This window comes from Panthera leo, chromosome B1 (assembly GCF_018350215.1).
Source record: "Panthera leo isolate Ple1 chromosome B1, P.leo_Ple1_pat1.1, whole genome shotgun sequence".
Classification (NCBI taxonomy): Eukaryota; Metazoa; Chordata; class Mammalia; order Carnivora; family Felidae; genus Panthera; species Panthera leo.
This window is the reverse complement of record NC_056682.1, coordinates 41,705,889-41,720,908: the sequence shown is the minus strand read 5'-3', so window position 1 is coordinate 41,720,908 and position 15,020 is coordinate 41,705,889.

The following is a 15,020-nucleotide window of genomic DNA, read 5'->3' as shown; positions in this document are numbered from 1 at the left end:
AAAACACTGAGCTCACCAATCCTTCTAAAGAAGGTTAATATGAAGAACTTCAGTAAAGGGGTACCTGGGAGGCTCAGTCAGTGAAGCATCTGACTGGATTTCAGCTCAGGTCAAGATCTCACAATTCATGAGTTCGAGTCCTGCATCGGGCTCTGAGCTGATGGTGGGGAGCCTGCTTCGGATTCTGTCCTTCTTTCTCTCTTCCCCTCTCCCACTTGTGCTCTCTATCTCTCAAAAATAAATAAATCAACATTAAAAGAGGCTTCAGTAAAAATTACTTAGATATTGTTCAATTAATCCTTTTACTGTCTTGATAAAAGCAGGGGGAAAATAGCCTTAGTGGCTGTTCTGAATCAGTATCTGGACTAGAGATGTGTCACTGGCAACTGCTTACAATGGTATTACAGCCATTCCTTGAGTATCACAATGGGTCGGTACTTGCAAATCCTGTGCCTGATCTGCCCGACCACCCTGCAACATAGGCAGGATGAGTCCCATTCTGCAGAGCAGTAAACCGAGGCTCAGAGAGGCCATGTGTTTCTCTATTGGAAGCACCAAAACCAGAAGAGTATAAAGGAAAAATGCCTCCTAATCAAACCCCCACTGTTATTTTAATCACTTTCTCTCTACTTGTACTATTAAAATTTTAACAAAATTGGAATACTCCATCCAGTATTTTGTGCCCTGCTTTTTCACTATTTCCCCCATCATTAAATATTCTTTGAGAAAATCATTTTTAATGAATGAACTGTTTTCCATTTAGTTGTGCCATTAATTATTTATCCAACCCCCTATTGTGGGACTTTTAGGTAGTTTCTCATATTTTTTCTATTACATTAATGGCTGAGATGAATATCCTTGAACATAAATCTTGGACATAAATTTGATTGTTGCCTTCAGACAAAAACCTAAAAGTAAAATTACTGATTCAAAGTCTGTGAGTATTTTAAGGCTTTTGATACATAAATTGCCAAATTACACTCCAGAAGGTTTGCCCCCAGTTTACATCCCCACCAACAGTAATGAATGAAAACATCCTTTTTCCTATATCCTGAGCAGCAAATTTTGTGGGTTTTCTTTTAACTTTATACCAATTAGATGAGCAGAAAAATTATAGATTTATAACCTTCATTTCTGTGATGAAAGACGTTAAACTCTTTCCTTGTTTATTGGGCATTAGCTTCTGTTCTACTGCAAATGTCCCTTCATGTCCTGTACCCATTTACCTATCACTGTTTGAAGACGTTGGTATTCAGAAACCTTCAGTGCCAAGTGTGGTTCTGCTCCTGATGAGGCTGAGTCCTCTCTCCATGAAAGATGGTTGCTCCCTAATACTGAGCAAAAGTTATCCTCCTAGAACCTGGCCAGGGAACTGGAAGGAATATTCTTTCAGTCAAACCACAGTGGCTCTGTAGGAATTATCAGGCCCCTGGATTTAGAAACTCACCAGCAACCAGGACTCATTATCTCAAGACTAAATGACTCTGCAATGTATAATTTCTCACGAACTTGACCATGCCCCTGCCTTCACCCAGTGACTGAATTCAGCCAAATTGCCATAGAGACACAGCTGTGGCTCTACCCCCACCCTGGAGTTGGTGCTGAAAGGCCAGCACATAAGCAGACCATCCCTGCAGATGGCAGAGATACCCTCGGGTGACCTTGAGACACAGCAAGAGGAAAGAAGGCTGGTAGTCCCCACACTTCCTAAGAGGGAGTAATGCTCCAGAAAAGGATGCAGCAACACTTGTGGGAATAAACTCAGAACCCCTGACGCATGTGACCTCGGTGGTTGGAAGTCATAATCCCTTCTCCGTGCAAGCCTGCCCCGTGCCTCTCTCCACTGGGACAGTTTGTTCTGGGTTGCAATCATGATACTTAGTGGTTTACATCCTTGTCTCCCCAACCAGAATGTCAAGTTTAGGGCACCCAGCCCCTAGTATGGGTTAAACCCTTTGTGGTTGCTCTAGGTGGATGAATGAATGAGTGAGCGAATGAACAAAATAATTATAGTGCTGCCCTCCAAACAGCTGCAGACCTTGAAGGCATTTATGTCTCTCTTTAGATGCCCACACATAGTAAGGTAAATACTTATTGGAGAAGGAGTGGATGAACCAAACCTTATTTCGACCATGATAACACCTACTTGTGCCCATCTTTCCAGACCCTCTTCCCTTAGGATTCAAGTAAAATGCAGCAGGATTCTCAACCATTCCCCATCACCGCTTGTGCTGGATGGAGCTTCCTCCATTACATTGTTCTGGGCCGGCCGTGGGCAGCTGGAGTAACGCTGTGTGACAGCTGCCCCCACAGGACTTTCAAAATAATGAAATGTCTGTCTTCCCAGCCTGATGTTGCTGAATACCACGCTTCCCAGAGAAAGAGAAAGATCAGACCAGTATACACCTGCGTATGCATTTGTTTACATATGCAGATAATGACAAGCGCTGTCAGGACAGAAATCAATGTGAATCACAGAACTTCACGGTCCGGCCCCAATGACAGCTGAAAGGGGTGTTTGCAACAGGCACCACCTCAAACCAAACCCCAGACTGACTCAGACATAGATTCTGTTCGAAGAAATAGGCTGTTGCTACATTTTAATTATGAGTTTTGTCACAAGGAAGCACCCCAGAGCTCAAGCACTCTGGGGAGAAGCCCCACATCACCCACAGAGCAGGACAAATGACAGGCTTGGGCAAGTCACTCCCCCAGGCAGAACTCCTGGGATCAGCACCCTGGTGGGCCCTGACAGGGAGGGGGGCCTCCCAGCATGCTCCCGCCTTCCCAGACTCCCAGGGAGCTCTCTCCTTACTGAATAATTGAACTTCCCATCCAAAAGAGGTTCTGTTCTCTCCTCGTACGAACATTAGAGCTTCTAAATATTTCAGGATTCCTGGGTTGTGTAGGGTCACTGAGCCCGCCCTTTGGATAATGGAAAGCCAGTGTCAGCTGCTTCAGGGAGGGCTTTGAACAAAACTGTACAGACGGCCCCTTCCTCCTCTTCCTCCCTAATCAGGGTCCTCCTCTAGTGTATTCAATCATCTGTCTGTTTTATGAGCATTTATTGAGCACCTGCTGTGAGCAAAGTTCTGAGGTCCCTACAAAGAATGACCCAAAAGAGGAGGGTATGTAAAGATGGGGTGCTCAGGGGGAATCTCTCCAATGCCTGCTTTCTGTGCTCCGTGCTATAGTGATGAGCCCGTCAACCACCCACAAAGAAGCACCCCAGGGGTCTTAAGAATGGCTTCAACACAGCCCAATAACCCCCAGGAGGCCTGTGGGACCACTAGGTCTCCAGCGGGTTACTTGGGCCTTTCTCTGGCATCACCACAGAGCAAGCTGTGTAAATACCCAGCTTCACCAAGCTCGAAAACTCTGCCTTCTCCACAACTCCATCCATATTCCCTTCCACACGTATTTGTTTTCCTTGGAAAGAGCTCTCAAGGAGTGTTGACAGGGGGGTTGCCTTACTGATCTGCCATAATACTAGCTTGAAGGGGGGTTGCCTTACTGATCTGCCATAATACTAGCCCCTGCAAGAGCCACCCGCAGAAGGGAAAGCCTGAACAAGCCACTGCCACCATGGATTGCCACCTCCCAGCTTCCATGCAAGACCACAGAGTGTTCTCCACCCCACCACTGGCTGTGGCCAGCTTCCCAGGCAGTCACCATGGTCCTGCTTATCTCTGTGGGTTCCTCCAGTGCGTGTGCTCCTTCTCTGCCTCCTCCTGCTGTGTGCACACCTCCCTGTGCAGAGAGCACAGCCACGGCAGTGTGAGCCTCACAATAGACATCTATACTTTGAGAAGCTTGAGGTGGCTGCTCCCAGGTCAGCTTCTGTCTCAGGTTGCCAATGGAACCCCACAGATGGGAACCCCACAGAAACTTCTTCCCACCTGGAAGACGGACAGAGGGCAGCAGACAACCTGAAACCAGAGTTAGGCTCTCTACCGCTGGCTCCCTCTCTCATCTGTCTTCAGTCACCTGCCTGGGGACCAACTCTTATACCTCCTCTGAAGATACAAGCTAATCTTCCTCCCTGGGCAGGGCCTGGAGACAGCAGCTCTGCACAGGGCCAGAGCACATTTTGCTTTCTCCTCACCTCCCGGCCACAACAGCTGAACTCACGGTGCCTCATCTCTCAAACCCACCAAATCGCAAAAGGGGAGTCCACCCTGAAAAATCCTTACTCTTCTTCCAATGGGTAACAAGGACCTAGAGGTTCTTCTTAAACCTCCACCCTGGCTTTCTTAGCCTCAGAGGTGCACACACCAGGGATGCCAGGGTACACGAGCATCCTTTCTCCATCCCCACTGCCCTCACTTACAGTCTGGAGCTGCAGCATTAGCTGAGAGCAAAGCATGAACTGTCCCAGAGATTTCTCATTTCCAAGGGTTTTTGGATGCGTAAAGAGCTCTAGGAGTCAAAAGAATTTCACTCTAATGGTGAAGTTACAGGTAATCTGGCAAATACCTAGAGCTAGAGGAGTTACTAAGCATCCCTTCTGTCTCTCCACACAGACAGCTGCCCATCTGAAAGCCCCTCAGGCTGACATCCTGCACACCTGCTCCTGGCCAGTGTGGTTCTCCTAAGGATGCTTGGGATGTTGATATCTTGCTGTACTTCCCAGCTGAAGACTCTGGGTCCTGCTGGTCCCAGACCATCAGGCAATCATATTTACCCATTGACCTACCATCTCCTTCTTTCCTTCCTCCCTCCCTCCCTCACTTCGGAAGCTTCAGCAAAACATATTTCAATTCCCACTTTAAACTGAAATTATTAGCATCTAAATAATTAACCTTGCTTCAATAGGAGGGCATGCAATCTGTACACACACCTCTACTGGTCGATCTTCCCAGTGAGGGGAGGAGCAGAGTTTTCCCCCAGGGTTTTCTTAGAGCTTCAGAGACTGAAATTTGAGGATCGATGGAGGATACACATTTGGAAGTGAAAGGGGGAGACTCTAACTGTAGGAGAGGAGGGAGACTCTCAGTGCTATTCCCAGGTAGCAAGCTCTTTCTTGTCGCACTTGTCACCCCTCCTCAACACAGCCATGAAGCATTAATATAACAAACATCTCTATACCCTCCCAACACTAAAATATTTTTTTTAAATGTCTTAACTTTGTGTGTTGTTTTACAAAAGGATCACTGAATGGTAGAATTAAAACTGGGTTCCCTGCTTCTATAAATAGTCAAGTTAATAACTGGTAACAGCCAGGATGCTGTGTTGCCTCCTGAGACCCCCACCCACCCCCACCCAAGTGCCCAAGACCACTGCGCACTGATGATCCACCTGCCTGGCCATTGATCATACACCTGCAGGTTCCCTGTCAACTGCTTACATAGCCCTCCTCTCTATACCTTCCCACAGCCCAGTCCACAGTGCTGGACTATCTGAGCATAAAGCATCCAGAACCTCTTCTTCTGGGCTCATGAAACACTGGGCATAATCTGGAGACATATGCTACCCAAATAGGATTCTGTGGTCAATTAAATGGGAAATCTTGTACAGTTTATGCCCTTTCTGGGGATCCACGTATTTTTTTGTTACTAAAGCCTTTTAGATGACCTTCAGGAAGGACACCTACTTTCTTCCAAACTCACTAACCTTTCCCCATAATGAAATTTTTATTCCTATCCTGCAGACTTGTGCTCCACAAAAACCTTGGAAAGGCTTTTCCAGAATGGCATAAGATGATGTTTGCAACAATAGTTCTTCTGCAAATGCAGCAGTGAACTTTGCATGACTGTTTCAAGGATGTTTAATTAAAGCCAAGGGCATGGTTCTTAAAATGCAATTCAAAGAAGATAATTATGCAAGGAAATAAACTAATATAGTTCAGGTAATTGGTCTTCTGGTAGTCCAACGACATCCACAGGTCTCAGTGCCTACAGGAGTGGGTAAGATGGGGGACCTTGGACAGTCACCCCTAAATGTCACTTCTCTCTCAGACTTTGTGAGTACTAAATACCCTATGATTCAAGATTCAACTCTCAGAGGGAAAACAAAAGAACCATTATCTTATTTTAATAATTGAGGGTAGAATCCATATGTGTTGGAAACAAGAAAAACAAATGGCAAGATGCCATCTGAGTAGGAAAATTGATGAACTGATCGGTATTCTTACCTGAATGGAAGTTTCCATTCTCTGCAGGGACAGGATGCATGAACTCACTTGCTTGAGGTCACACAATAGTTGGTAAGAGGAGAAAGCCACATTCAGATCCCAGACTCTCCCCACAATGATCCTGCTCAGTGATTACTCACCCCACACTGACTACCCAAAGACTCAGCTTTTCTGGATTATTTGGAACTGAGTTGCACACTGGTCATTTTAAAGTGTCCAGAAGTTTTTATTGTTTTGTTTTGTTTTTATTAAGTAGATGGGAGTCTGGGACCATGGATAATGAGGAACCAAAGAGGAAAGAGAAGAAAGAGAGGAAGAATGTAGGTGAAGTGCATGCTCCTGAACTCTTGCTGTTTATGTCTGAAACTTCACTTTTCAGTACTCTAACCATAAATATCATGGTGCTTATGAGGGTGGTGGCTCTGTTTTACTAGGCACCTGCTCTGTTCTGTGTATTATGCCCTATCTTAAGCACAACTTTGTAGACTCTTTTGGTGCCTTTGTCTCATTTTTTTGACTTTTAAACATTAGAGTGTCCCACAAACCCCTTCTTAAATTATTATTATTTTTTAACATTTATTTATTTATTAAGAGAGAGACAGAGTGTGAGCAAGGGAGATGCAGAGAGAGAAGGAGACACAGAATCTGAAGCAGGCTCTAGTCTCTGAGCTGTCAGCACACAGCCCGATGTGGGGCTCGAACCCATGAAGGGTGAGATCATAACCTGAGATGAAGTTGGACTGAGCCACCCAGGTGCCCCTTACATTATTTTTTTAAATGTTTATTTATTTATTTATTTATTTATTTATTTACTTTCGAGAGGGAGGGAGGGGCAGAGAGAGAAGAAGACAGAGAATCCCAAGCAGACTCCCTGCTGTCAGCACAGAGCCCAATGGGGGTTTGAACCCATGAATCGTGAGATCATGACCTGAGCCCAGATCAAGAGTTGGTAGCTTAACTGACTGAGCCACCCAGGTCCCCCCTTCTTTTCTCTATCCTCACTCACTCTCTTGATGACCTCATGCAGTCCCAAAATTTTTAAAACTGTCTAGACTTTGGTGATTCCTACCCTTGTATCCCCACCCCATCCTCTCCCCTGGGTCCCAGACTGTCATTTGCAACTCTCTGCTCATCACCTCCACTGGATGTCTTAACAGAAACCTGCAACCCAACATAAAGCCAGACTCTACATCAGCACCAACCCCTGCAACTGAAGTGTTTGCTTCCCGCCATGTTCCTCATTTCAACATATGACAATTCCATTTCACGAATTGCTCAGGACAAAATCTTAAGGTCACTCTTTGTACCTCACTATTCACATACCCGACCCCAATTACCAGCAAATCCTATAGGTTCTACCTGTAGAATATGTGCAGATTCTTATTACTGCTTTACCGCTGGCACCACTGCCATAATCCAAGCTGTTGTCATCTCTCACCTGACGACACAACAGACCCCCAACTGGTCTTCCTGCTTCTCCACTTACAGTCTTAAAATCTATTTTCCACTGAGCAATCAGAGTGATTCTTCTAAAATGTGTGTCAGGCCATAGGGCTAGTATCCAAAATCTATAAAGAGCTCACCAAACTCCACACCCGAAAAACAAATAACCAGTGAAGAAATGGGCAGAAAACATGAATAGACACTTCTCTAAAGAAGACATCTGGATGGCCAACAGGCACATGAAAAGATGTTCAACATCGCTCCTTATCAGGGAAATACAAATCAAAACCACACTCAGATATCACCTCACACCAGTCAGAGTGGCCAAAATGAACAAATCAGGAGACTATAGATGCTGGAGAGGATGTGGAGAAACGGGAACCCTCTTGCACTGTTGGTGGGAATGCAAATTGGTGCAGCTGCTCTGGAAAGCAGTGTGGAGGTTCCTCAGAAAATTAAAAATAGACCTACCCTATGACCCAGCAATAGCACTGCTAGGAATTTATCCAAGGGATACAGGAGTACTGATGCATAGGGGCACTTGTACCCCAATGTTTATAGCAGCGCTCTCAACAATAGCCAAATTATGGAAAGAGCCTAAATGTCCATCAACTGATGAATGGATAAAGAAATTGTGGTTTATATACACAATGGAATACTACGTGGCAATGAGAAAGAATGAAATATGGCCTTTTGTAGCAACGTGGATGGAACTGGAGAGTGTGATGCTAAGTGAAATAAGCCATACAGAGAAAGACAGATACCATATGGTTTCACTCTTATGTGGATCTTGAGAAACTTAACAGAAACCCATGGGGGAGGGGAAGGAAAAAAAAAAAAGAGGTTAGAGTGGGAGAGAGCCAAAGCATAAGAGACTGTTAAAAACTGAGAACAAACTGAGGGTTGATGGGGGGTGGGAGGGAGGGGAGGGTGGGTGATGGGTATTGAGGAGGGCACCATTTGGGATGAGCACTGGGTGTTGTATGGAAACCAATTTGACAATAAATTTCATATATTAAAAAAATAAATAAATAAAATAAATAAAATGTGTGTCAGGCCATGTCATTTCTCTGATCAAGGCCTCCAATGGTTTTTCCATCTCACTTACAATAACTCTGCAAGGCCCACATGATTCCACCACCTGCCACACACACACACACACACACACACACACAACCTCTCTGCTCTCTTTTCCTCCACTCTTCCCTCAGCCCCACCCCTCAGCCACACACAACATCTTCATGTTTCTTGAACTTGCCAGGCACCCTCGCACCGCAGCACCTTTGAACTTGCTCTTTCCCATGTCTGGATATCTGTATGATACATTTTCTTCCAGTTTCTGTTCAAGTATCACTGTACTGAGGATGCCTTCCCTGATCATCCTTGAGGAAAGAATCACCCTCACACACATCCACTGTCTCTCTCTGTTCCCTTAACCTGCTTTACTTTCCTTCTTAGCATTATTACCACCAGACACCCACAATAGACTATAAACATCTCACAAAGGGACACTTTGTGTTTCTTTCACTGCTTTTCTTCTAGCACCTAGAATACACCTTGGTATGTATTTATAACTGTTTATATTATTTGATAAATAAATGAGGGCCGGTATCATAATCCAATTTTACAGATGAAGAAATTGAGACTCTTAGAAGTTGATAACCTGCCAAAAGCCAGTACATGGTAGAGGCAGGATGTGAACCCAAGACCACCAGGCTCCAGTCATAGGGGCTTCCTCTGTAGTCTTTCCTTGGTGTCCGGTCCCCCATGGGGTCACCACTTCCATCCTGTCTACAACAATGTGAAGCCTCTTCTTTCTGACTCTTCTCCTACCTTCAGGAAGTGAGCAGCTCTCAGGGGCCATGGCCAGGAAATAAGCAAGCAGGTGCAACAGTTAGAGAGGAGGCATGGGCTGTTTGAGGATTTCTTTGCACCGCCACACACCCTGCCTCTTCTGTCTTTGGTAATCAGCATGCTGAAATGTCTGCAGCTGGCACAGATTCCAGAGCACCTACCTCAGAGGAAAGCAAGGCATTCAAGAAGTCTGGAGCGTCCTCACAGCCTCGTGGTGGCACCTCCTTTGGGCCCGCTCACCATGCACGCTGTCCGGGCTTCTGTGTTAATGATGAGATACGGAAAAGAACAGGAAATCCATCTCCATAATTGCAACTCAGCTTGGTTCCTTAGGGCCTTTTCTACCTCAGCAATACGGTCCCTGCTTTGCTGGTCCTGTGGTCCCGCTGTGAAGGTGAAGATAGCTTGCCCCTCCCATTAGAAGAGTGTCCCGACCTGCCACCTGGCCAAAGCCACAGGCGGAGAACCGGCGGAGTTTCCTGAGCGAGATCTGCACCTGTGTCACTTGCATGGCAGGTCTCACTGTCCTCCCATCCCCCTCCCCAACCCCATCCCACACTGCCCACCTGCTGCCCACCAGGACAGGGCTGGGAGGAAAGAGGACGCAAGGGAGGCGCTTTAAAAAAGGACAGGCAGGGTCACCTGGGTGGCTCAGTCGGTTGAGCATCCAACTCTTGGTTACGGCTCAGGTCATGGCCTCACAGTTCTTGGGATGGAGCCCCATGTCAGTCTCTGTGCTAGCACAGAGCCTGTTTGGAATTCTCTCTCTCCCTCTCTCTCTGTCCCTCCCCTGCTTGTGCTCTCTCTCTCTCTCTCTCTCTCCTCTCTCTCTCAAAATAAATAAATAAACTTAGAGCTGCATTTTTAAAAAAAAGGAATGCATAGGCAGTGTCCTGCTGTCACTCTGGGAACACTGACTCCCCCCAGCTGTCCCACGAGAACCTCAGCACCTGCTCTGCATATGCTCAGGAGAAGGTCACTGCTGCAGCCACAGAGATCTCAAGCTGTTTCCCTCACACTCAGCCTCCCAGGCTCTTCACTGAGGCCACGGGAAGAAATTTCACCAAAAGAATATTGATATGGGTCCTGACAGCCTTTCTGAACAGAATACCAGAGCCCAAACCTGCTCTGTCTCCCGCTGCAGGTACACCTAACAGCAGCCCGGGGCTCCACTTGTCTGACTCTTGACCACAGCCCTGGGCTGGGCTCTCAGGCTGCAAGGTCTTTACTCAGCCCTGCTGACAGGTGTGCAGGGGAGCCCCGGAGGGGAGGCAGTGATGCCACCAGCAGCCCAGCTCTTGCCCCTACTTAGGAAACTTCCTTGTCCCTCCTGCCTCTGACCATCGCATCCTCCACCAAGGCAGGGCCAGGAGTTGTGTTTCTTCCCACTTCACAGACTGCTCTGAGAGCCTGTAGACAGGTAGCAGGCTGGGCCCTGTCACCTGCTGCTGCTGCTGCTGCTGCTGCTATCACAGTGCCTCTACTCATGTTTCCCATTTCTGCTTTCTCCTTGCTGCCTTACTCGTTCGCCCCAAAGCCCAGATGAGTCCCCAGCATTAAGAGCTGTCATGTGTGGGAGCTCTGCAGGGTGTCATGGAAAGTGTAATTGCAAAGTAGGGAAAATCGGGCAAAGGAAAAGTAAGCAGGTTTCTTTACTGCGGGACTTCTCAGAGCCTTTAATATATACATTTAGATTGTGAATTCCCAGGAGGAAAATAGTAGTGTTCTTCTAACTCGTTTTATGAGAGAAGGTATTTTTCAAGGCACTTAGCTACAGACTAGGGCTTCAGAGACCTATTTTGTCATAAAAATGGGCCTGCAGCATGTGGAGGGATTGGAAGAAGCAGGCCGTGCTACAGGTCTGGTGGCATGGAGAACACCGCTTTCAGACAAGTAAGACCCCCACCCCCACTGTTCTGCCCTGCCAGGAGCCACCGTGTGTCTAGAGAGGAAGGGCGGGGGAGAGAGAAACGCTGTGTATGAGGCTGAGGAAGGTGTGCAGAGAGGACGGGGGGAGGGGAGCTGGGAGCCATGGCACAGCATGTTAGCCACCACCTCCCACGTGCCTGAAACCACCCCCATACACCTGCACACCTCACCCTTTCGAAGAGTGGGGAGGGAAGAAATCGGAGGAAGGCTGGAGGAAATGTTAGACTGGGGCTTTGCTCCCAAAACTCAGGTTTTGTTCTGAATTCTGTAAGGTGAGCATATGGAACCAAAGCGTTTCTCTGCATTTCAGTTTGTTTCAACCGGTATTGATTGTGTGCCTACCGTGGGGCCAGCTCTGAGTAGGGGCGGCAAGGAATAAAAATGCGCAGCTCAGTGCAGCTTTCACAGAGCTGGCGGCGCCGCTGGAGTGACAAGACCACACAGGCAAACGATTAGAGAACAAGAGGAGGCTTCACCAAGAACAAAAAGGAGGAATACCGACAGCCAGCCGGTGGCAGCGCGGTCAGGAGGCAAGGGCTATGTGCACGGAGATGAGCGCGGAAGGTGTTGGACAGTCTCCATTTATGAAGACATCTGGAGGTGGGAAGGGCCCTCCTGCAGGTGGACAGTCAGGGAGTCACCCTCAGCAAGTCTATCTGTCCAACCAAGACGGCCAGGAGCTGGAGATACTAGCCAACCTGTTGGTAGACTTGGGCCTTGTAAGGAGGCCAGAAGGACAGTATGGCTCAGGCCATATCCCCTACTGGGTGCCCTTAGACCTGGAAGGAAGGAAGAAGCCGGGGGAGGAACAGTGAGGTCTACACCCTGTACTGGCAGTGCATGGTACTGGTCAGAATACCCCCCGTGCAACCTTCATCAGTTTCCCATGGGCCAAACGAGAATGTTGTAAGCTGAGTTGGGTCCCCCAAATTCACATGACGAAGTCTAACCCCTAGTACTTTAGAATGTGACTGTATTTAGAGATAGAGCCTTTAAAGAGGCAATAAGTTAATGGCTCCTAATCCAGAATGTCGGGTGTCCTTATAAGAAGGAGAAATTTGGACATAGACATACTGAGGGAAGGCCATGTGAGGACACAGGGAGAAGACAGCCATCTCTAAGCCAAGAAGGGAAGCCTCAGAAGAAACTAATCCTGTCAACACTTTGATGTGGGACTTCCAGCTTCCAGAACTGTGAGAAAATGTTTAAGCCACTCAGTCTGTGGTATTTTGTTATGGCCTCCCAAGCAAACCAATATAGGGAATCAAGCCATCTTCCTAGCGTCTCCTGGAGGAATGCAGCCAGTCTCCTTATTTCCTGGGCTCATATCCCTTCTCCCCATTACTTAAACTCCCTTCTTCTCCACAATCCTATTGTCAAGATCAACTGGAACACTAAGTGTGAACAAACTCTGAATGAACTTCATATAAACATCTAATAGTAAGGTGGCACTGTGCTGCACACCGACAATTCATAAATGGATAACACGGGGTCCTCACTCACAAGGAGCTCACAATGGGATGGGAATAACATTCACAGACACAAGTGACTGGGGTGCTTGACAGGTGGGAACACGATGGAACTGAGGGAGCACAAGGAAAATCGTCCAAAGTGAGGGCATTTAAGATGGGCTCCGAGGGATTAAGAGGAGTCTATCTGAGAAGGAGGGCTGAGTATTTTCTGAAGAAAAAAAGCAGAGAGAATCTGTTTTGCACACAGAGGCACAGACCGCATGATGTGTTTACAATGCGGTGAGAAGTCGGGGTGTCTGCATGGTCCACGTGGGGAGGGGCAGGAAGGAGCTGGGAATTCTGACGAGGCTTGTAGGTCAAGGATGCCTGGGAAACAGGCTGGCCTTTAACACAGAGCTAGTGAGGAGCTGAGGGGGTGTACTAAGAGGGCCTCCAGGATCCATGTAGAGAGAGCCCAGTGCAGTGTGTAAGCCAGCAATCTGTTTTTGGACCCCTCTGGGAGCGTGTGGCACATCCATGTGGCAGGCAGCGAAAACATAGGCGCACAGTTTAGGGGAAGGACCAAAGATGAGGCTAAGGGGATGAGTAAGGTGGCATAGACCACAAAGAGAAAAGGCAGTGGGGGCCAAAAGCCCACCTGGGCCAAATACTTAACCCTTCTAGGTCTCAATTTACGCATGGGTAAAGTGTGGGGAAAAGAGCTCTTACTGACATGACTGCCATAAGGGGGAAATAAGCAAAAGAATCTGTGAGAAGCTCTCAGCAGGGCTTATAGCAGGTATGCTCCATGACACTGGCCCTTACTGCTGTCCCTGGTCACGGAGGGACAGGATGGAGGCCTGCTCACACAGAGCGGAGTTGCATCTAAAGCGAGCAAAGATAAGACACCAAAGTTCCTTGACGGCAATGTTTGTCTCAGCGCCACATCTCTCGAACCATGGATGAGCACAGCTTCAATCACCCCTGACTCCAGACAGAACCGGTTCTGGATCCTGGAGGACCGAGTGAAGCAGCCCCAGCTGGGAGGAGTAGGGGAAGCAGGAGCAGGGCTTGCAGTGGGTGATTGGGGCGGCAGGACTGCAGGGGTGAGGTCTGGAGAAGGAAGAAGAGAAGGCAGTTGGAAACGTTGTCAGGAAGAGACTTGGAGGGTCAAATCCAAGTCTCCCGCTTGGAGGTGGGGGGTGGGGGGGTGTGGACTGTGTGGGTCTGGGGGCTGCAGCAGACCCCACTAGCCTTGTTGATGGAGATGCTCAGGGCTGCCCTGGCCACCGGACAAGGCCTCTCTCTTTGAGCTCTGCCATCATTCTGTGGGCCCCCAGTGGCACGATGAGGAGCACTGACTTGATTCTCCTCTTTGCACCTGAACCTGCATCTCAGGCACCCTCACCTCCCTTTGCAACTTTGGCTGCTGGGCCCTCACCTTTCCTGCTACTCAGCTAAGTGAAATAAAAGCCGACAGAGGCAATTTTTACAAGGCAGACCAAGGAAAGGTACTTGAAATTCAACACAATGGCACATTTAGATGTCTGGGATCCCCTGCGTGGCTAGACTCTGCGCTTAATCATTTTGAAGTGTAGCCTGGAACACATTAGCACAGACTTCCCTCATCTAATTGAGGAGGCTCTTACATCTAATGCAAAAGTTCTATGGAAGATTGACGTCCAGAAGGTTACCCAGAAGCATTATTCTGCTTTACATGGTGCTTTCCATGTGTTTTTCTGTGGTGGGTTGACAAAAGGTCAGGCTCTGTCTGGGTCTCAGTTTTACAGATTGATAAATTAAATTTTATTGGTTCATCTAGGGATGAGCGCATATTTGGGAATGAATGCATAACCATCAGATGTGCAAGGTACTGATTGGTAATCCTTGCAACCGCACAGGCCTGCCCAGCAGGTAACCCATTCAGGTCATTGCTTAAATTTAATTTGGGGTGGGTAGGTTCACACCCAAAATAAGATTAAAAATTCTGCTCAGCAAATATCTTGTAAATCCTTATTATGAGCAAGGCACCAAGCCAGACGCTCTGGTGGGGATGGCAATGAGTTCCCCATGGGTCATGCCCTCGAGAAGCTTCCTTGCACATAAATATGATACAGATAAAAATGTGCTAGAAGAAAGATGTGGAAGGCCTACTAGGAGAGCACGGGGGAGGGAGGAATACTTCCAGCAGTGGGTGGAGGGAGTGGGGA